General features: G+C 40.3%; 1 pseudogene; it reads right to left on the bottom strand.

The window, feature by feature from the left end:
- LOC118660636 overlaps positions 1-21556 on the bottom strand; it is a 99444-nt pseudogene extending 77888 nt beyond the window's left edge.
- Positions 21557-22823: the final 1267 nt, after the last annotated feature.

The following is a 22823-nucleotide window of genomic DNA, read 5'->3' as shown; positions in this document are numbered from 1 at the left end:
CTTTGGATATGAGTGAGTGGTTCAACATTCAGTGTTATGATCCAACCTGGGACAATTAGAGTCTACCTTTCAGGTTTTTGAAAGTTTGCACAAAGACAGAAGTGATTGAAACTGAGTCATCATATGATAGAACTTGCTAAGATTCCTTAGAACTGCTCCAGTTTTTGTCATTATAATGCTTGAAGACAGAGTTTTTGATTCTGAGTGACTTCCAATAAATCTGTTTTGCCTAGGTTAGCCCTTGCCAATGTCTGTTATCTGTAAACCAAAGAACAAAAACCATATGGCCCTAAGTATAAATAACAATTATAGAAGAGGATGCCTTGTTTATCAGCCAATAAAAATTGGAAGCCGAGTCTTAGAATCTAGTGAAGATACCTTGCCTTGATAAAATTAGGTACTCATTGAAAATTCCAAGGACTTTGGTGTTAGAAATTCTATCTAAATCATAGTAATGGTTTTCTATGTGGGATTTGGTAAATAATGTTAATTAAAAATATAAAGATAGCCCTAACCAGTTTGGCTCAGTGGATAGAGCGTCAGCCTGTGGACTCAAGGGTCCCAGGTTCGATTCGGTCAAGGGCATGTACCTTGATTGCGGTCACATACCCACTGGGGAGTGTGCAGGAGGCAGCTGATCGATGTTTCTCTCTCATCAATGTTTCTAACTCTCTATCCTTCTCCCTTCCTCTCTGTAAAAAAATCAATGAAATATATTTAAAAAATATAAAGATATATGAAAATATAAACTTAACATATAATTATAAATAATATTAAGTTAACATAAATAAATATTATTTTACTCTTCTATAATTTGGAAATGCTAATACCTGATCACTGGGCTACTGTAAGAATTAAATGAAAACGTAGATTGAAAGTCATAGCATAGAACCAGCATATACAATATTTGGGGAGATAAAGCCAGAAAGACATACTGGAGCAGCACTTTGGAGAGCCTTGTATGCCATAGCAAAAAATTAGAAATTGATTTATTTGGAAACTGGAAGACATTGAAGGACATTGAGCAAGGGAGTGACATGATTGTTGTTGCACTGTTTGAAGATTAATGTGACACTGTGATGCAAGATGGGCAATTGTGAAATGGTAAATGGCAAACTCTCAGGAGAACTTACAGTAATCCAAGTGATAGCAATGAGAGCCTACCCTGTGCAGGTGACGGAGGAAACAGGACAGACTGGAGGTAATTCAGACACACCAAGGTGAAATGAGTTGGTTGTGGGGGTAGGTGATGGGGAAATCTATAAATCAGAAATTCTTGAGGTTCCAAGTCTGATGGCTTGGGATAAAAGCAAATATAGTTGGGGATGCTAGAGATATTACATGAAATACAACTAAGCAAAATTTAAAAAATAAACAATTATGACAGAAATTATACTTTGAAAATTGACTATAACATTTTTACATCTTATAACATCTTAAGTTTCTGAGCCATTATTATTTTGTGTGTTTCTTCCTCAGGAATGGGTTATGACTCATTCACCATTTATGTATTAAGCTGATTAAATTCATCAAGATTGCCTTAAAATAAATAGTTTGGCTTTTCCTCAGATCTCCTGTTGTTCTTTTTTTTTCTATGTAGACTACACCCTTAAATTGTGTCAAACGTTCACTTTAAACTCATCTATGATTGAGCAATTCCTTAGTACCTGAAGTACTGCCTGTTATTTCACATTAAGTATCTTGTTTAATTTGTTTAATCTCTACAAGCCTACTATTTGTGGTAGGCATTATTATTATTTAGTACTTACTTTTTTATTTTCAAAGCTTTATTGTTGAAAATATTATATATGTCCCCTTTCCCCCCATTGACCCCTTCTAGTCCACCCCGCCCCCTCCCTAGGCCTTCACAACCTTATTGTCCATGTCCGTGGGTTATGCATATATGCATACAAGTTCTTTGGCATTATATTCTTGTTTCAAAAATAAGGAGGCTGGCCCTAGCTGTTTGGCTCAGTGGATAGAGCGCCAGCCTGTGGACTGAAAGGTCCCAGGTTTGATTCCGGTCAAGGGCACATGCCTGGGTTGCAGGCTTGATTCCTAGTAGGGGGTGTGCAGGAGGCAGACGACCAATGGGTCCCTTTCATCATTGATATTTGTATCTCTCTCTCCCTCTCTCTTCCTCTCTGAAATTAATAAAAATATATTAAAAAAAGAATCAAATCCATTTAGAAAAATAAGGAAGCTGAAGTTCCAAGAGCTGTCCATTACTCAGCCCATGGCGGGACTTACTTCTGGGAATTACCTTCTGTTAGTTTTCCAGCCTCAAGAACAAATCAACAGTGTGGACATGCTTCTTGAGACAAATGAAATTATGGTCCTGAATGATCATTCTCTCTTTCTGAAGCATAAATTAGCTTTCATTGGAAGATTTACTACCATTGAAAGTATCCAACCAAATGTGTAACAGGCTGTTAAATGTGATTACTTCGAAATAAACACAGTTAAATCATAGGTAGGAGTTCTATAATATATATTTTATGGCAGTGGTTCTTAAACTTCTCTGTGCTATAAAACACTAAGTTACAGAGCTATGTGTTATAATGGTTTCTTAAAGCAGCTGGTTCTTATGGGATGGGGTATGTGTGGATGGCACAAAAATATCTGGAAGTTTGTAGCATTGACCTAGTTTATTTTTTCCCCCCGATTAAGCTTTTTAGTTTGCTGATGACTTTCCCCACTTGATTTCTGTAAATAATAAACATAATTTTTATGTGCAAAATCTGTTCCCAGCTTCATCCTGAATTTGTAACTACTGTACATTTAATAGTACTTTTCAAAAACAAAGGCTACTTCTTAAAAAGCACTATAGCATCTTTTGAGGTACTTTGAAAAAACAACAAATGATTCAAATAACAGTCTTCTAAATCATATATTTTAAATATATGTGTTCTAGCTATGAATTATTTTCTTACCCAGATATCCCTTGCGAATAAATCAAGGCAAATGTGGCAAAAAGGGGCTTTAGAGATAAGTTTACAGATACTGGTATGTGTTAATATCTAAGTACCTGGATGAATTATAGTATATGTCTGACATTTCTTGCCTCAGTTTCATCATCTGTGCAATTCAGTTTATGAAGATGTAGCCCTCACACATAGCAGGCGCTCCGTCAGCCCTTCTTTCTTTCTCCCCTTAATGCTTTGCTGGTCTGTCTCCTCTTCTGAGGGGCCTTCTCAGTTCCAGTTTCTTCCCATCAACCACAGGTGCTACATTCACTCCTGGTCTCTTCTCCCACCCCGCCACCAATCTTCTCTTTGCCCACTATAGTTCTTATGAAATATTTAGACATCATTTTGTAATTTTTATTGCATTATAATTTAAAATATTTTTACATAATTTAAATTCAATTTTGAAGATATTTATGTCAATTATTTTTAGTAATTGTAGAATATCAAGCAAGTGGTAATCTGAAGACATGAGAGAGACTATTGCAGAATAAGGTAGACCTTCTTGAAACCCGCCCCCCTCAAAATTTGTCTATGGAGGCCAATACCATTCACTGAATACATTTTTAATAAGGAGAAATGGATGCATACAATTAATAACAACGCTTTAAAATAAAGAACACGGGTCATTAGGCATGCAACAGTAGCGATGGTTGATCAATTGTTCAAGATAGGATGGAAAAGAGCAATGTGTTGACGTGCAGGATTGATACATAGAGGATACCATGCAGTGTCTTGAAGGATGAATAGAACTTTTCTAGTTATAGGAAGAAAAGAAAATATCTCAACTTCTTAAAAATATGCAACTTTATCCCAACTTGTGTTTCCACTGGAAACTGGTCTGAGAGTATTCTGCAGTCTTTATATAGAAGTCTTAATTGTTTCTAGTTCATAAAAGCTGACTCTTCACTATCAGCAAATAATATATGAGTCATGGCACTATTCCTATCTTAAAGGCAAATGACTCACCCAGAGAGAAAAAAATGTGAAATTAAATTGTTTTGCAATCATTTCATTGCATTTACTTTATTTCTCAGGACTCTTGAGACTGATGTATCTCAAAGAGAAATTCATTAAAAATGTGGCTAATTTATTAATCTGCTATGCTTTATATATTCCCATTTTGTTTCTTATATTAAAAATAGTAGCATTTAATTTGGAGTTAAAATGATTCAAATTTTAGTCAGATGAATAAACAAAAGATATGAAAATTTTTGATATAAGTGCAATTATTGACAGGCAGATATTCACAATGAATGACAAATGCATAAAAAGGTTATAAGACATATCCTGATATAGAGTAGCAACATGTACATATTATACTACACATATCATATGAAGTACAATCTCTTTTTTCTGGAAGCTTTTACATATATTTAGATTGGAAATCTTAAATATAGCATTCAGTGAATTTTCACAATGTGATCAACAGACCAATGACAAAATATAGAGCATTAACATCGAAAAGCCCAGAAACAACCTTCATGCTCCTTTCCAGTCATTAATCCAAATAACAATAACCACTCTTGCCGAAACCGGTTTGGCTCAGTGGATAGAGCGTCAGCCTGTGGACTGAAAGGTCCCAGGTTTGATTCCGGTCAAGGGCATGTATCTGGGTTGCGGGCATATCCCCAGTGGGAGATGTGCAGGAGGCAGCTGATCGATGTTTCTCTCTCATCGATGTTTCTAACTCTCTATCTCTCTCCCTTCCTCTCTGTAAACAATCAATAAAATATATTAAAAAAAAAAAAAAACAAAAAACAATAACCACTCTTAAATTATTAAGACATCTATTACTATATTATCTGTGTCTGTTTTGGAAATTTATGTTAAGGACATAATATTGTATATATTCTTTTGTTTCTAGTTTCTTCCACTCAACATAATGGATATTGTTGAATGTAAAAGTTAAATACACATTATATATATTATATATATGATTTAGTTAAATTAATATTCTTTAGTGGACATATACTTTCTATTGTTAAGATATATATGGGTTCCCTCCTCCCCATGCTTGAATAATTAAGAATGATGGTTCTATGTACATTTTTGGTTTAATGGTTCAAAGAGTGAGACCTGAAATCCCATCATTCAAATTTAAATTCCAATTCCAAAACTATTAACTTAGTGATCTTGGATATTACTTACCTATATTTGCCCCCATTCCTCATCTGTAAACTAGGTAAGTATATCTCCCCAATCAGTTTATCTGAGAACTCCTTATTTTAAGGAATGAAAAGACCCTGAAATAGTGTCTGGCACATGGTGAGAACTCAATATATATATATTTGTTTTTTATTTACTTTTTTTTTGCTTTGGATTATATGTATATAATTAATGTCGTCATTCATTTTTATCTTGGTAGTACACGTTGTTTAATCCCTCTCAGCTATTATTTGTTTTTAAAATTTTGCTGTAATATGTAGATTTGGAATTCTTTCAAAATAAGTTTGTGGATAGACCCCGATGCAACAAGAAGGTATACCTCTGAAAATTAGGGAGAGGGCTCTCTCCAGGAACACATTGGTAGGTGCCTTGATCTTGGACTTCCCAGACTTCAGAACTAGAAAATGGTGGCCTAATAGACAGCAGTGCAAGCACCTCCTCCTAGGGCAGTGATGGCGAACCTCTGACACGCGAACTCATTTTTTTTGGTTGATTTTTCTTTGTTAAATGGCATTTAAATATATAAAATAAATATCAAAAATATAAGTTTTTGTTTTACTATGGTTGCAAATATAAAAAAATTTCTATATGTGACACAGCACCAGAGTTAAGTTAGGGTTTTTCAAAATGCTGACACACCGAGCTCAAAAGGTTCGCCATCACTGTCCTAGGGTCAGGCCAGAAAAGCAACTAAATTGGAGACATTCACCCTGAATTAACAAATTAGACCCAGCTGAGGAGACAATTTTCTGTAAGGAAGGGCAGAGGATGCTAGAGAACACCGCTTGCCAGCCATAACCCACATGGAACCACCATAGTGCCCTGGCAGTGAATGGCACAGTACCTCCTGGCAGGCTTCCAGGTGTCTGCAGGAAGTGCCTGCTACCAGAGTGAGCTCCTGCACCAGGCCTCCTCACCAGCCCTCTGGGACCCATACCTGCTTCAGCCCAAACCAGGAGGTGCGACCCAGAAAAATCCAGCACACTCTTCACTCAGGGCCACAGGGGAACTTCGACTGTTTGACCCAGAGCAACCTGCACCTACTCCACCCTGACCCCTGGGACAGTCTTGCTGGGGCCATCTAGAGCAACCCCATGCACAGCTCACTCTGGGCAAAAGGAGAGTGCAGACTGAGAGAACCAGGGCAACCTGCCCCCACTCCACACTGAGTATGGGTGAACTGGAGAAACCCAGTATGCATCTCACTCCAAGCTATAAGAAAACGGGGACTGTAGGACCTGGAGAAACCTGTACCCACTTCTTCCCAGCCCCTATGGCAGTCCTGCAGGGGCTACCTGCAGCAACCCAGAACATGCCTCACTCCAGGCCACAGGAGAGTGCTGAGGCAGTGACCAAGAGAAAGCCAGTGAGCCCAGTCAGAGGCCACAGGAACACACTGCAAAGGTGCTACCAGAGGGATCTAGGGTGCTACCCTGCCATGGGTGCTGGGGCAACACAGTGTATTGCATGCCAGATGGCTCTGGGTCCTCACAAGGGGTCACACACCAGAGAAACTATGCACTCTCTGCCACACCCCGAGCATCTGAAGCAGATAACTGAAGGACTAGATCCCAAGAAGAAGGGGATACAACTCAGAGCAGAGACAATAAAGATGTGAGACCCAAGGCAGACCCAGTATCAGACTATTGTCCTAATAGGGTCTATAACCTCTCAAACCCCAAACAGGGTACCCAGGGCCAGAAAGAGACAACAAAAATGGGGAAATAAAGAAACAACACCCCAAGGAAAGAAAAGAAGGATTCGCCAGAAAAGGAACTAAATAAAAAGAGGCATGCAATATGTCAGAAAAAGAATTTAGAGTAAGGGTCATACAGTTCATAAATTGGATGGAAGAGAAAATCAACTTATGTAAGAATCAAGAGGAAATAAAAAATGATATAGCTACAATAAAAAACAGAATGGAAGTTTTCAATAGTAGATTAGAAGAGGCAGAGGATTGAATTGGTGATTTAGAATATAGGGCAACAAAACATACACAGTCTGAAAAGCAATTGAAGAAAAACATTAGAAAGCAGGAAGAGAGCCTAAGGGAGCTTTGGGACAACATGAAATGAAGCAACATATATATAATAGGGGTGCCAGAAGGATAAGAAGAGGACCAAGGATTAGAAAACCTATTTGAAGAAATAATGAAGAAACTTACCTGATTTGGGGAAGAAAAAAGTCACACAAGCACAGAGAGTCCCAAACAAGATGAACCCAAAAATACCAACACAAAGATACGTTGTAATTACAATCGCAAACATTAACGACAAAAAGAGACTCTTAAAAGCTGCAAGAGAGAGACAGAGAGTTACCTACAAAGGATCTCCCATTAGATTATCAAATGATTTCTCAACAGAAACACATCAGGCCAGAAGGGAATGAAATAAAGTATACAAAGTGAGGCAAAGCAAGGGACTGGACCAAAGAATACTCTATCCAGCCAGGATATCATTCAAAATTGAAGGGGAAATCAAGAGCTTTGGAGATAAAAAGGGTTAAGGGAGCTTATCACTACCAAGCCAGCAATGGAAGAAATGATAAAGAGACTGTTGTAAAAGGAAGAAATAGAAAGGGAAGAAGGAACACAGGCACAAGGAATAAAAATGGCTACAAACAAGTACCTATCAATAATATCCTTAAATGTAAATGGACTAAATGCTCCAATCAAAAGACATGGAGTGCTGAATGGATAAGAAAACATGACCTAGATATATACTGTCTATAAGGGACCCACCTCAGAACAAGGGACTCACACAGACTTAAAGTGAAGGGATGGGAAAATATCTTTCAGGCAAATGGAAATGAAAAAAAGGTGGGGTAGCAATACTTATATCTGACAAAATAGGCCTCAAAGTGAAGGCAATAACAAGAGACAAGGAAGGTCACTTCATAATACTAAAGGGATCGATACAACAAGAGGACATAACTCTGGTAAACATATATGTACTCAATGCAAGAGCACCCAAATACATTTAAAAAGTTTGGAAGACATCAAGGAAGAGCTTGACAGCAATACAATCATAGTAGGGTATTTTAATACCCCATTGACATCACTGTATAAATCCTCTAAACAAAAAATCAGCAAAGAAACAGCAATCCTAAACACTCATTAGATCAGATGGACTTAATCAACATCTTCAGAACATTTCACCCCAAATCCACAGAATATACATTCTTCTCAAGTGCACATGGGACATTTTCAAAGATAGACCACATATTGGGACACAGGCAAAATCTCTTCAAATTCAAGAAGATTGAAATCATATCAAGCATCTTCTCAGACCACAATGGCATAATATTAGAAATCAACTACAATAAAAACAATAAGAAAGTTCAAACACTTGGAGGCTAAATAGCATGTTATTAAGCAATGATTGGACTACCAAAGAGATCAAAGAAGAAATAAAAAAAAACATCTTGGAAACAAATGACAATAAAAACATAAGAATTCAAAATCTATGGGACATAGTGAAAGCAATCCTGAGAGGGAAATTCATATCATTACAGGCCTACCTCAAAAAACAAACAAACAAACAAATAAAAAAACTGGTAATAAGTTATCTAACTCTACAACTTAAAGAATTAGAAAGAGAGCAACAATAAAAGCCCAGAGTGAGCAGAAGGAAGGACGTAATAAAGATCAGAGCAGAAATAAATGACATAGAGACAAAAACAAATAAACAAACAAAAAAATACAAAAGATCAATGAAAGCAAGAGCTGGTTCTTTGAAAGGATAAACAAGACTGATGAACCTCCAGCCAGGGTCACCAAGAAGCAAAAAGGACCCAACAAAACAAAATCAGAAATGAAAGAGGTTAAATAACAACAAGCCCCACAGAAATACAAAGGATTGTAAAAAAAAAAAAAAATTACTATGAACAAACAACTCTATTCCAAAAAACTAGTCAACCTAAAAGAACCTGCAAACTTAATCTGAAAGAACTAAAATATCTGAGTAGGCCATTAGCTATGAAGGAAATTGAAGCAGCAATGAAAAAACTTCCAGCAAACAAAGCACTGGGCCAGACGGCTTTAAACGGGAGTTTTACCAAACATTCAAAGAAGAACTAAAACCTATCCTCCTCAGCCTATACCAAAAAATTCAAGAGGAAGGAACACTTCCAAGCACTTTCTATGAAGCCAGCATCACCCTAATACCAAAACCAGATAAAGACACTACAAAGAAGTAGAATTACAGGCCACTATCTCTGATGAACATACATGCTAAAATCCTCAACAAAATCCTAGCAAATCAGATCCAGTATTACATTAGAAAGATCATACACCATGATCTTTCTTTTATTCCGGGGATGCAAGGATGGTACAATATCCACAAATCAATAAATGTGGTACATCACATAAAAAAATTGAGAGAAAAAAATAACATAATCATATCAATTGATGCAGAAAAAGCATTTGACAAAATACAACACCCTTTCCTGATAAAACCTCTCAGCAAAGTGGGAATAGAGGGATAATACCTCAACATAATAAAAGCCTTATATGACAAACCTACAGACAAGATCATACTCAATGGGCAAAAATTAAAACTATTTCTCCTAAGAACAGGAACAAGACAAGGATGCCCACTCTCACCATTCCTGTTTGACATAGTACTGGAAGTGACAGCCATAGCAATAAAACAAGACGAAGAAATAAAAGGTAGCCAAATTGGAAAAGAAGAAGTAAAACTTTCATTATTTGCAGATGACATCATATTGTACATAGAGAACCCTAAAGACTCCATTAAAAAACTACTACACTTAATAAATGAATTTGGCTATGTAGCAGGATACAAAATTAACACCCATAAATCTATGGCTTTTTTATACACTAATAATGATCTCACAGAAAGAGAAACAAACAAACAAACAATCCCATTTACCATCGCACCAAAAAAATTAAGATACCTAGGAATAAACTTAACTAAGGAGATAAAAGACCTTTACTTAGAAAACTACATGACATTGAAAAAAGAGATAGAGGAAGACATAAACAAATGGAAGAACATACAGTGTTCATGAATTAGAAGAATCAACTTCATTAAAATATCCATACTACCCGCCGAGACTGGTTTGGCTCAGTGGATAGAGCGTCGGCCTGTGGACTGAGAGGTCCCGGGTTCGATTCCGGTCAAGGGCATGTACTTGGGTTGCATGCGCATCCCCAGTGGGAGATGTGCAGGAGGCAGCTGATCAATGTTTCTCTCTCATCGATGTTTCTGACTCTCTCTCTCTCCCTTCTTCTCTGTGAAAAATCAATAAAATATATTTTTTAAAAAAATATCCATACTACCCAAAGCAATCTATAGATTTAATACAATGCCATTAAAATACCAATGGCATATTTCATAAACCTAGAACAAACCTTCCAAAAATTCATATGGAATAAAAAAACCCTGAATAGCCACAGCAATTTTGAGAAAGAACAGCAAAGTTGGAGGGATCACAATATATCAAGCTGTATTACAAAGCCACTGTTCTCAAAACTGCCTGGTACTGGCACAAGAACAGACATATAGATCAATGGGATAGAACAGAAAACCCAGAAATCGACCCAAGCCACTATGATCAATTAATATTTGACAAAGGAGGCAAGAGCATACAATGGAGTCAAGACAGTCTTCTTCAATAAATGGTATTGGGAAAATTGGACAGATACATGCAAAAAAATGAAAACTAGACCACTGAGTTACACCATACAACAAAATAAGCTCAAAATGGATACAGGATTTAAATGTAAGATGGGAAACCATAAAAATCTTAGAGGAATCCACATGCAGCAAAATATCAGATATATGTCATAACAATATCTTTACTGATACAGCTCATAGGGCAATGGAAACTAAGGAGAAAATAAACAAATGGGACTTCATCAAAATAAAAATCTTTTGCACAGCAAAAGAAACCATCAGCAAAACAACAAGAAAGCCCCCTGCATGGGAGAACATATTTGCCAATGTTATATCCAATAAGGGCCTAATCTCCAAAATTTATAGGGAACTCATACATCTTAACAGAAAGAAGATAAACAATCCAATCAAAAAATTGGCAAAAGGCTTAAATAGACACTTTTTGAAAGTGGACATACAGAAGTCCAAGAGACATATGAAAACATTCTCAAAGTCATTAATCATCCGAGAGATGCAAATTGAAACAACAATAAGATACCATCTCACACCTGTCAGAATGGCTATCATCAACAAATCAACAAATGACAAGTGCTGGTGAGGATGCGGAGAAAAAGGAACCCTCATGCACTGCTGCTGGGAATGCAGACTGGTGCAGCCACTGTGGAGAACATTATAGAGCTTCTTCAAAAAATTAAAAACGGAACTGCGATTTGACCCAGTGATCCCACTGCTAGGAATATATCCCAAGAAATCAGAAACACCAATCAGAAAGGATATATGCACCCCTGTGTTCATAGCAGCACAATTTGCAATAGGTAAGATTTGAAGACAGCCTAAGTGCCCATCAGCAGATGAGTGGATTAGAAAACTGTGGTACATCTAAACGATGGAATACTATGCTTCTGTAAAAAAGAAAGAACTCTGACCATTTGCAACAGCATGTATGGACATGGAGAGCATTATGCTAAGTGAAAGTAGCCAGTTGGAGAAAGATAAATATCACATGATCTCACTCATTTATGGACTATAATGGATGACATAAACTGATGAACAAAAATAGATCCAGAGACAGAGAAGGATTGAACAGGCTGTCAAACCTCAGAGTGAAGGAGGGGAAGGGTGGGTGGTGGGGGTAAGAGATCAACCAAAGAACTTGTATGCATGCATATGAGCATAACCAATGGACACAGACACTAGGGGGGTGAGGGCATGTATTGGGTGGTGAGGGTGGCTGGGGAAAGGTGAATTGGGGGAAAAAGAGACATATGTAATACTTTAAACAATAAATAATTTAAAAAAATAAGTTTGTGGGTAATTAACTTTTTGAATTCTTCAATGTCTAAAAATTCCTCTTTAGTGAGTGCCAATACATCTGAAGGTAGTTTATTTAGATACACTTTTACTAATGAGCATTTTTGTTCAGAATTTTGTTATCTTTTACTTAATTACCTGGTGTTCTGTCTCAAGCTTTCTCCTTCTCTCAGAGCCCAGTAGCTCTTACCTTAGCAATATCCCAGAATTCTAGTTGCTCAGGTTGGGACCTCTTTCCAATCCATGGGCAAAGGATGTCTCAGTTCTTCGGCTTCTGCTTTGGAGTGGGTCCATCCAGCAAGTCCCTTGGACCGCCTGCACTGCTTTGGGTTTAGTTTTGTGTTTCTCTTATTATTTCAGGGGGGTTTTGAGAGTGAAACAGGATAATATCTTGAACAGAAAATAAGATTTTTTGGACATAGTTCTTGACATTTTATTTGTTTCATCCCTTACTAGAGGCCCAGTGCACGAAATTCATGCACAGGGAGGGGGGTGGGGGAGGGGGAAATCCCTCAGCTCGGCCTGCACCTTCTTGCAATCTGGGACTGCTGGCTCCTAACCGCTCGCCTGCCTGTTTGCCTGATTGCCTCTAACCACTCTGCATACCTGCCTGATCATCCCTAACTGCTTGCCTGCCTGCCTGATCGCCCCTAACCACCTCTGCCTGTCTGCCTGATAACCCCTAACCACTTGCCTGACTGCCTGATCACCCCTAACCACTTGCCTGACTGCCTGATTGCCCCTTGCCACTTGCCTGTGTGCCTGATTGCTCCTAACTACTCACCTGCCTGCCTGATCACCCTTAACCGCTCACCTGCCTGCCTGATCACCCCTAACTGCCTCTGCTTTGGCCCCTGCTGCTGCGGCTTCATCCAGAAAGGCATCTGGAATGATGTCTAGAAGGTCGTTTGGCTGTCTGGTCTAATTAGCATATTATGCTTTTATTATTATAGATAATGTAATATTGGGAACAATGTGGGTTTTTATTTAGAGAAACTATGTTCACACTATGGCTCTTCCTCCATAACAGCTGTGTGTCCCCCATAGCCCCAGCAAGTAATAGACCCTTTTTTTGGTTGCTGTATTCTTCTTATCTCTAGTACAGCACTAGTCATCATGGGGTAGTAACAAGTGTACAGAGAAAAACAGTCAATTAATGCAAGGCCAACCGTATGTTCTGCTGTAAGCTTCGTGGAAATGGGTTGGGGTTGTAGGAAGACAATGAGGAAGGACTTGGCATCTTGGGGCTTCTTTTGATTATCATTAGCCTAAGTGAGTGACCTTAGACATGTGAGTCCAAATTTTGAGGCACAGTTTCTTCTTTTTTTAAAAAATTAGGGATGGTGTATAAAGCAATTAAAATCCCTCCAAATCCTTTGAAGTTCCCATAGTGTCAGTGTTTCTAAGCTTAAATTGTTAAATTGAGCAGGCACTATTTAGCTAATGTATATTTTATGTGTGTGCATGTGTGTGTGTTGTAATATATATATATATCTCCTAAAGGAAAATTTATCTTTAGAGAAGACATCATTTTTCATGTGGAAGTTAAACAGTTCTTTTGAAATGAATTTAGCTTCAATCTATGTCTTTATGCCGACAGACCTGTTGGGAAGTGTGCTTAGGTGGAGAAGGGGGACTGTTGGGGGGTGTTTGAATAGAAGTAGGTTTTGTATATTTATCTGTCATCCTTCTGGCACTGAGGGAGCCTAGGCTTCTGCCCAGTGTAAATTCCATGCTGGACAAGTCCAGAGGCTGTGTCTTCCCTTCCTTTGGTATTCACTCACATTCTGAGAGAGTTTCAATTCTTGTTTCAGAGAGATTCTATGCGATGCTAAGTTATTGTTTATATTTTTAGTCATTCATGTTACTGAAGGAATTATCATGGTTTCTTTAATAGGTAATTATAGAAATTGCCCTTGTACATCTTGTACAAAGGAATTAAAAAGTATCTCCTAATTATAAGGAGAAAGAGCATGCAACATGCTTTTTCTCATATCCTTTTAAAGTTAAAGAATATGAGTACCTTATATTCAGTTTGGGTGGCTTCTTCTTCTTCCCTATTCTAGGCCACTTTAGAAATATCTTCATTTAATTCGTATTCTGAACCCACTAGTTCTATCAGTAAAGCCTATATTTAATCTTTGGTATATTTACAGTGTCCTTCTTCCTTACTACAAACTTCTATAGCATTCATTTATTAAATTAAAAAAATAGCACGCTTATTAAGCACTAAACACTGGGCATAGCTGAAAAGACCAAATGTGTTCCTACCCTTGTGGAGCTCAGAGATGAAAAAAAAAAAAAGCAAATAACTAGATTCATATGTACCTAGAGTTACAGATTCTGATTAAGAGCAATGAAGGGAACTTACTGCTGGGAAGTAGTTCTAATATTTACAGAAACACTATGATAGGTCCAAATGGACCTTTCTTCAATGACATAATTCTTCTGGGCATTGACTGAAATGGGGGAATGTGAAAAAGCAATAAAGCATACTTGCTCTACACAGCAAAATGAGATTTTAGAAATTATCTAGAGACTAGAGGTCGGGTGCACAAAATTTGTGTATGGCATGGGGGTGTCCCCTCAGCCCAGCCTGCACCCCCTCCAATCCGGGACCCAGATTGGAGAGGGTGCAGGCAGTCCAGTTTACAGTCCTGGACTGCTGGCTCCTTATCGCTCACCTGCCTGCAGGCCTGATTGCCCCTCACTACCTCTTCATGCTGGCCTGGCTGCTCCTAACTGCCCCCCCCACCAGCCTGGTTACCCCTCACTGCCACTTCTGCTGGCCTGCTGCCCCCAACTGCTCCCCCCACTGGCCTAGTTGCCCCTCACTGCCCCCCCTGCCAGCCCAATCGCCCCCAACTGCCCTCCTTGCTGGCCTGGTTGCCCTCAACTACACCACTCCGCTGGCCTGGTCACCCCTAACTGCCCACCCACTGGCCTGGTTGCCTCTTACTGCCCCTTCTGTGGGCCTGGTTGCCCCCAACTGACACCCTCTGCCGACCTAGTCACCCCAACTACTCCCCCTGCTGGCCTAGTTGCCCCCAACTGCCCCCCTCTACTGGCCTGGTTGCCCCTCATGGCACCCCTGCCAACCTGGTCACCCCACACAGCCTGCTGCTCAGTCATTTGGTCATCCCTCACTAACCGCCTGCTGGCCTGGTCACCCTACGCAGCCTGCTTGTTCACTTGTTTGGTCACTCCTCACTAATCCCCCTGCCGGCCTGGCTGTAGGCAGCCATCTTGTGAGGGCGTGAAGGTTAATTTGCATATTACCTCTTTATTACATAGGATAGAAGAGTGAAGATGATAAAAAAAAATTAGAGAAGACAATGATGTGAGAAGGGAGGTACCTATCAATAAAATATTTCTGGAAGAATTACAGAGAATGATACATGAATATATTCTGAATGGAGGAGATAATAATTTTGCAGGCATGATGGTCAGTATAATTGTTTCTCTCATGTAATTATTCTCTTACACTAAAAAATGTATACACCCTTTGAAATATATCAACAATCTACAAAATCTGTCAAATGCATAAGCCTTAGAGTTGGTGGCTGATTTTTTGGAAAACTGAAGGAAGACAGTGTCAACAAGCATAGGAGCAGGACAATTGCAGGTTCCAGGACATAATGGAGGCTCAGGCTGCCTCAGGGGTGGAATGAGGAGCAACTTAAAGCTCCGTTATCAAGCACACTGTACTATTTAAAGGGATGGGAGCTGAAGAAACTTATTCAGATGCTCAAGGAAAGGTGAACCTGGAAGATTGGGGAACTGAGAAGATTTAGATCAGTGGTTCTCAGGTGGAAGTGGTTTTTTTCTTTTTTGTCCTCCAGGGGACATTTGGCAATGTTGACAGATATTTTTGGTTATCACCAATTGGGGTGCGCGAAGGGTGTGCGACTGGCATTTAGTGGGTATAGACCAGGGATGCTGCTACACATCCTACACTGCACAGGAAAGCCTGCACCTCCCCTCTTCCCACCTACAACAAAGGCTTGTCTGGCCCAATATGTCAATGGTGCTAAGATTGAGAAATCTTTGGGTTATACTTGTTTCCATAGTTGTTTTCTAGCCTGGCTAAAAATATTGGTTAAAAGATTTATTCCTAAAGAATTAAATGATCTCTATGTTAGTTCACTCTGTGAACAATTACTTTCCACAGCATCTAAACAGCACCATGCATAAATTTACATTTTAAAAAATTCATGAACTTTCCTTCAAGTTAGAGCCAAGGTTCTAACTAGTTTTATCCTAGTGCCTGTAGACAAGAGAGCATGGATATTTAAATGAAACCATCCAACACAGAGAACCATTAAAAACAAACAAATAGTTTTGTTGATTGCATATCCACAAAGTCCATAGGAAATGGCATGAACTAAATGTTTAGAGATGATATCTGTGAAGAAGTGTATGGGGGCACATGGCATTGGTGTTATGAAGGAAGCAATGTGGTGCATATATTGGATTAGGGAGAAAAATGAAGGGACAGGAAGGCAGATACTATAGCAGAAGGTTTGGTGAACTTTGATTACAGTTTTGCTTGTATAAGTGAAGAATCTAGAACAGTGCTTGTGTTCAAATAACATTTCTTGAATACATTTCTTGAATATGGATATCACATGGTAAATAAGACACGTGGCAGTAAGGCATCTAAGATGATTCTAAGGTTTCTGAAATGTGGCACTAGGTGAATGGCTATATCTAGCATTCAGATGTGAAAAAGCAGATTTGCAAGAAGAATGGGGAAGATAGTTCAGTACTGGAGAGTTAGAGTTGTAGGTAGAGTTAGAAGGGAAAATTTCTGAAAGTCAGGTGTACATACGTAAGGATCTGAAGTTCCAGAGATAGTGATAGAGATAGCGACAGAGATAGAGAGAGATAGAGATAGAGGTATAGATATATACTAATATATATATATATATATATATATATATATATATATATATATATATATATATTAATTAGAGGCCCGATGCACAAAAATTTGTGCACTCGGGGGGGAGGGGGTTTCCTCAGCCCAGCCTGTGCCCTCTCGCAGTCTGGGACCCCTCGGGAGATAACGACCTGCTGGCAGAGGGCAGGCCCAATCCCTAGGTGCAGCCCCTGGTCGGACTCAGAGCAGGGCTGATTGGGGATTTGGGGCGCCGCCCCCTGTCATGCACAGAGCAGGGCGGATCGGGAGGTTACGATGCCACCCTCAGTCACGCTCAGGGTAGGGCTGATTGGGGGGTGGGGCACCGCCCCCTGTCACACTCAAGGCAGGGTCGATGGGGAGGTTGCAGCGCCACCCCCTGTCACGCACAGAGCAGGGCCAATCAGGGGGTTGGGGCACTGCCCCCTGTCACTCACAGAGCAGGGCCCATCAGGGGGGGTTGGGGCTCCTTACCCTGTCACACACAGAGCCAGGTCGATCAGGGGCTTGGGGAGTTCACCCCTGTCACACACAGAGCCACAGGGCGATCAGGGGGTTGGGGAGCTCCCCCCTATCAGGCACAGAGCAGGGCTGATCAGGGGGTTGGGGTGCCTTCCCCTGTCACGAACAGAGCAGGATGGATAGGGAGGTTGTGGCCCCTTCCCCTGTCACACACAGAGCCGCTGATCCCGGTGCCGAGAGGCATATTATCCATTTACTATATAGGATAGAGGCCTGGTGCACGGGTGGGGGCAGGCTGGTTTGCCCTGAAGGGTGTCCCAGATCAGGGTGGGGGTCCCCACTGGGGTGCCTGGCCAGCCTGGATGAGGGGATGATGGCTGTTTGCAGCTGGTCACACACCCTTCAGGGTGGGGGTCCCCACTGGGGTGCCTGGCCAGTCTGGGTGAGGGCTGAGGGCTGTTTTCAGGCTGGCGGGTGACTGAAGCTCCCAACAGCTCCCTTTTTTCTTTTTTATTCTGGGCCAGCTTTAGCTCTGAGGCTTGGCTCCAACTCTTAGGCCTCCTCTACTGAAAGCAGGTATCTGGTTTGTGGTTTGTTTGGGTTCTATAATCGAAACACTGTTTCAACTCCAGCTCTGAGATCCCGGCTGGCTGAAAGCAGGTTTCTGGAGTTTGTTTAGATTCTATATTTGTAACAATGTTTCAAACTGCAAGCTCAGAGGCCGGCAGCGGCAGGCAGGGAACGTTGGAGTCCTCCGTCACTGAAGCAAGCAAGCCTCATGTTCACTTCAAGCTGCTTGGCTGCCGGCCGCCATCTTGGCTGGCAGTTAATTTGCATATCGCCCTGATTAGCCGATGGGAAGGGTAGCAGACGTATGGCTAATTACCATGTTTCTCTTTGATTAGATAGGATATATACACTAGAGGCCCGGTGCACAAAAATTTGTGCACTCGGGGGTGGGGGGTCCCTCAGCCTGGCCTGTGCCCTCTCGAGTCTGGACCCCTCGGGGGATGACCACCTGCTGGCTTAGGCCTGCTCGCCAGGGGATTGGGCCTAAGATGGCAATCAGACATTTCTCTGGCAGCCCGGCAGCCCTCGGGAGATGTCCACTTGCCAGCGGGGAGCAGGTCTAAGCTGCAGTCAGACATCCTTAGCGCTGCTGAGGAGGCAGGAGAGGATCCCACCACCACCGCTGTACTGGCAGCCATCAGCCTGGCTTGTGGCTGAGTAGAGCTCCCCCATGTGGGAGCACACTGACCACCAGTGGGCAGCTCCTGCATTGAGCGTCTGCCCCCTGGTGGTCAGTTTGTGTCATAGTGACCAGTCATTCCCAGTCTTTCTGCTGTTAGGGTCAGTTTTCATATTACCCTTTTACTATATAGGATAGAGGCCTGGTGCACGGGTGGGGGCCAGAGGGTTTGCCCTGAAGGGTGTCCCGGATCAGGGTGGGGGTCCCGCTTGGGTGCCTGGCCAACCTGGATGAGGGGCTGATGGCTGTTTGCAGCTGGTCACAACCCCTTCAGTGTGGGGGTCCCCACTGGGGTTCCTGGCCAGCCTGGATAAGGGGCTGAGGGCCGTTTTCAGGCTGGCTGGCGACTGAAGCTCCCAGCTTCTCCTTTTTTCCTTTTTTTTTTTTCTGAGATTTATTTATCTTCTATAATTGAAACATTGTTGCCCTCACTGTTGCTCCCAACTCTGAGGCAGCGGCCGGCTGAAAGCAGGTATCTGGGGTTTGTTTAGTTTCTATAATTGAAACATTGTTGCTTTCGGGATCAGAGCCTGGCCGCGGCAGGTGAGGAACCTTGGCTTCCTCCATCACTGGAGCAAGCAAACCTCCTGTTCACTTCAGCTGCGTGGCTGCCAGCCGCCATCTTTGTTGGCAGTTAATTTGCATATCCCCCTGATTAGCCAATGGGAAGTGTAGTATAGATATAGTTAATTACCCTTTTTGTCTTTTAATAGATAGGATATGTATATATATATATATATATATATATATATATATACATATATACATATATATATACATATATACACACACACACACATATATATATATATATATATATATAGAGAGAGAGAGAGAGAGAGAGAGAGAGAGAGAGAGAGAGAGAGATAGGGATAGAAATAGAGATAGAGATAGAGATAGAGATAGAGATAGAGATAGAGAGATAGAGATAGAGATAGGTAGAGAGAGTTCCAGGTTAGAACTAGAACTAGAGATTGGGAATCATTTGCAATGTAGATAATGACTTGGATAGGGACTAGATAGCTCTTTTACTGACTCCTCAGCTCACCTAACAGAAACATCAAGTTAACTTGCTGATGCACTCAAGTGCAATGACAAGACTATTTAAATAACCGCGTTTGTTTAGTGTTACCTCAGATGTTTTAAAAAGTATTGAATACAAACAGAAATGATTCTCCTTGGAAACAGGTGCCCCAGAAATTCAACAGATTTGTTATGACAGTGCTGCTGATATTCACATTTTTAGATTTCCTGTTTAGAAATTACTAGGAATTTTACTGAGCTTCTCTAGGAACATCACCTTTCTGAAAATGCATTTTAAAAATCAGCTGATTTTTTGAAAATATAAAATAATAACAATAACAACTAATGTTGATTGAGCACCTAATCTGTGTAGTGAGCACTGTACTAAGTGCTTAATGAACATATCATATTTAGTCTTTATAAGTACCCAATAAGCTAAGTATATTTAATATTTTTAGTGGAGAAAATGGGCTTAGAGGAATTAAAATAATTTGCTCAAGGCCACACGGCTCTTGTACAGCCGTGGGCAAACTACGGCCTGCGGGCCGGATCTGGCCCATTTGAAATGAATAAAACAAACAAACAAAAAAGACTGTACCCTTTTATGTAATGATGTTTACTTTGAATTTATATTAGTTCACACAAACACTCCATCCATGCTTTTGTTCCGGCCCTCCGGTCCAGTTTAAGAACCCATTGTGGCCCTTGAGTCAAAAAGTTTGCCCACCCCTGGCAGAACAGTCTTGAATAGCTTGAGTATTAACAATTTGATTTTAAAATGTAAATATAGAATAATGAAAGCAATTTCATAAGGTATTTCTGGAGAATCACCTTCCCACTAAAAAAAAAAAAAAAAAAAAAAAAGAATTCCACAAGACACTGAAATGTGTAGCCTATTAAAATATTATTTTGAGGAATAATCTGCAGTTAGGTTATGTTTCGTTTGGGTAATGTTTGTTTGGTTAATAATTTTAATTATTTTATAGTCACTCATTTTGTTCAAAATGTAGAAGGCAAAAAAAACACTGACTTATGCCTCCCCCAATAACTTGGAATTTAATCACAAACCACTTCTATTCTTTAGTTTTCCAGATTAGTTCCTTTTGTCTTTTCTAGATAACATGGTCCTGATGCAAGTGGCTTTTTAAAACATCTTTATTGTTGAAAATATTACAGATATCCCATTTTTTCCCCAATGACCCCCTCCACCTGACAGTGAGTGACTTTTTAATCCATCCACACCTCAGAATCTTGCAGAGCACTTTGTATAGAAACGAATCGCCATGGCTGGCATGGCGCAGTGGTTGAGTGTCACCTTTGAACCAGGAGATCATGGTTCGATTCCCAGTCAGGGCACATGCCTGGGTTGCAGGCTCAATCCCCAAATGTGAGCCATGCAGGAGGTAGCCAATCAGTGATTTTTCATCATTGATGTTTCTGTCTCTCTCTCCCCCTTTCCCTTCCTCTCTAAAATCAATAAAAATATATATATATTTTAAAAAGAATCAATTAAAATGTGTCAGGTAGAGGAATGAAGTACACACACACACACACACACACACACACACACACACCCACCCCAGGAATGAATCTATACGTATACCTTTGGATTATACTCTAGTTCCCTACTGTTGTTTGGTGAGGTGTCCTCTACATCCTCACCTGTTCCCAGGGGACGTGGGCTTCTTGGGGTGCCACGGGAACAAGAATTTCTTGAAGCCCCCTCGGGAGGATGAGGTTTCCTGGGAAGCTTTAATGATGCTATAACATGAAGGGCGTTTCCCTCCAAAGTCCCGTCTTCCCTCTGTCCTGCCATTTTGTCTTCAGCAGGGCTGGAATCAAAACCACTGCCCAGAGTTTCTGCTCTATGTTTGCACAGTCCAGACCAGCATCAGGCTGGCTCGGCTTGCGTTCCCAGCTGCAGTCCATTGAGTGTAGGGTCTGCATGGCCATGGTCCAGGCAGCTGCTAGAGCCACAAAGCGGGCTAGCAAGGATCTTGGGGCAAGCAAATGCAAGGAAGCAGGGACGAAGCAAGAGGAATAAGGGAGAGAGAACTCTTTGTTTTGGGTTTTTAACCAGGGGCTTATCTAATGAATCCTTCAGGATTTTGTGTGCTTGCAGGGGCTCTACCCCCTAGCCAATCCATGGCTCCCAAGGCTAAACTGACAGGCAGGTACCTTCCCTACATCCCTGGGACTTCATTGCACATCCATCCATCTTCCCTTTGTTGGACCCTTTCTCCCAGTGATTTGCAGGGGCGAACCTGTGGTTCCCCGGGGCGTGTGACGTTTCAGCTTCCTGGTGAAGCTGCCCAGATGACCATACTTATAATGTCTGGCCTCCGCCTTGCTTTCTTCCTATTTTAATATTAACTAGATAGTTACCACGGTAACTATACCATAAGTAAACATTTAAATATTCACCCAAGAAATTATTTACAAAAGTTAGTAACATAATAAGTATCAAATGTTAAAATGAATAGTTTCTAAAATCTGTGATTTCGTTAAAAATTACTGTTACACAGTACCTTTGGGTGTCAAGCTGTTAATGTGTTGCTTTGTTCTAGGTAAACAAATGATGGAAGGAAAGGTTCATCTATACTTTTTTTTCTGCCTTAAAAGGGACAGTTATAATGAAAGAGAAGAAAGAGAATATTATTTAAAACAAAACAATTCCAAACTCTCCACCTCAAAACAAACAAGCAAACAAATAAAAACCTATTCCCTCCAGTAATTTCACTTTTGTTGTTAAATTCATGTAAGTGGAGACTCTTAATGTACACATTATCTGAAGAGTCAAGCTACATTTTTTAATTCTTGAAAATATCTGTAGGCCATTTATGAAATGTGCATCATCTTTACTTTTTAGATGATTGTATTTGTATTTAAGGATGAAGGTAAACAGATGCTGGGAGCCTACTACTGGGAGCAAATCTATTTAACTATTTATTTTCAGTGAATATATTCATTATTAATGATCTTATCTTTCTAATGGGTGAAAGCATGATTAAAAATGTTAGAGTCACCTTTAGTAATTGGGTTGTGCTCTAAAATATTCAACACATAGAATGACTTTTTTTTTA

The sequence above is a fragment of the Myotis myotis genome, unplaced genomic scaffold (assembly GCF_014108235.1).
Source record: "Myotis myotis isolate mMyoMyo1 unplaced genomic scaffold, mMyoMyo1.p scaffold_m19_p_1, whole genome shotgun sequence".
In the NCBI taxonomy this organism is placed as follows: domain Eukaryota; kingdom Metazoa; phylum Chordata; class Mammalia; order Chiroptera; family Vespertilionidae; genus Myotis; species Myotis myotis.
This window is presented reverse-complemented; position numbering and strand designations above follow the sequence as displayed.